Source organism: Myotis brandtii, unplaced genomic scaffold, assembly GCF_000412655.1.
Source record: "Myotis brandtii unplaced genomic scaffold, ASM41265v1 scaffold632, whole genome shotgun sequence".
Classification (NCBI taxonomy): domain Eukaryota; kingdom Metazoa; phylum Chordata; class Mammalia; order Chiroptera; family Vespertilionidae; genus Myotis; species Myotis brandtii.
In genome coordinates, this window is record NW_005370419.1 from 599094 (window position 1) to 600588 (window position 1495).

Here is a 1495-nt window from a genome sequence, read left to right on the forward strand (position 1 = left end):
TGGGGGAACGGGAGCCAGGCTCAGGGCGGGCGGTGCCTGGAAGCACCGGGCGACCAGCCCCTTGTGAGGCCCCACTGGAGCTTTTGTCGCCAAGCGGGGCCATTCCAGCCATTAAGCCACCTGCCCCGGTCCTACAGGCAGGCCCTGGGGTCCTTCCTCAGGGGCAGGACGACGAGGCCCAGTGTGGGTCGCCCAATGCCAGGGGACCCCCCCCCCCCCCCCCCCCGGAGAGGGTGGGCATAGCTCCCCAGAGAGCAGGCCTCCTTGCCTCCTCCTCCACCCTGACTGGGCAGGCCGAACCCCCATTCCTTCCCAGATGTCCCTGGGGGTCCCTGGCCTTCCTCCAGCCAAGATGGGACAAGGGCCTGGAGACTTCCCTCACCCCCAGGGGTTCCAGGCATCTCCCCACCCCCATATCCCTGTCACAATAATAACCATCACACTCCTGCCCGTTTATGAAAATCTCGTCCACCGAACCCCAATGGGCCTCTGGTTTGATAACCTCACACAGCCGGCACCTGAATGGTCCTTCCCCTGTGAGCAGCGCCTTGCATTTAGCCTCAAATTACTGCTCCGTGTTTAACAGGCACCTTCCCGGGCTGTGGGGGCGGGGCAGCCTCCTGACCTGACCAGCAACCAGGGAATGAAAGCCCCTGAGGACGGAGGGGACCCCACTGTTCATCTGACTTCAAAGGGTTCCTCCCCCGGCGGATCCGGTTGCCGTTTAAAACTTACAGCCACATCCCCAAGTCTCCTCCGAGCCCCCGACGGCCTGCAGAGAGGAGAGCAGCTGCGCCCGGCCTGCAGGCCCCTGGCTCAGGCCTGAGCCAGGCTGTGGAGGAGGGACTCAGCCCAGTGCCCGGGCCAGGCCATGCTGGGGGGATGTGGCCTGGCCGGCTCCTGACCATGCTGCTTCCTCTGTGGGCCGCTTCCTCCAATCCTGGGCCTGGGAGCTGCCCGCCCCTCCCGGACACCTGAGCCCTCGGTGGACCTGCTAATGGTGGAGGGGCTAGGACTGCAGGCTGGTTTGGTGGGGGCGGTCCCCTGCCCCTCGGGGTGGGGTCTGAGAGATAGTCACCGTCCTCTCTCCTCCAAAATAGGCCTCCTCCCAGCACAGCTCAAGCCCCCAAGACAGAGACTGGTCAAGAGAAGGCTACCCGGCAGGCTAGCCAGGTCCCAGGCAGCACCTGGGGGACAGGGGTGGGGGTGGGGGGTGGAGGAGGGGGGGAGGCTGGGGCTGGGGGTTCTGACCCAAAAAATGACCCCCCCCCTCCCCAACCCACCTCCTCGAGGGCACTAGGGAAGGCCCAGATGAAAGAAGCCACCCCCACATCTGGGGCAGAAGGCCTCATTCAGAGAGTGGGGGGGCGGGGGGAGGGGCAGCCCTGCCTCCTGGAGGCTGCAGTGGGCTGAGGCCGGCCTCCCCGGGTGGTTCTGGGGACATTTGGTTTTTTTCCACCTTCTTACTCCAGAGGAAGGATGCAAACCCTAACTC

At 65.2% G+C, this 1495-nt stretch overlaps 1 protein-coding gene across 1 annotated transcript in view; it reads right to left on the reverse strand.

Moving 5' to 3' along the window:
* LOC106723724 overlaps positions 1-1495 on the reverse strand; it is a 10571-nt gene that overhangs the window by 7291 nt on the left and 1785 nt on the right. The window lies entirely within an intron of this gene.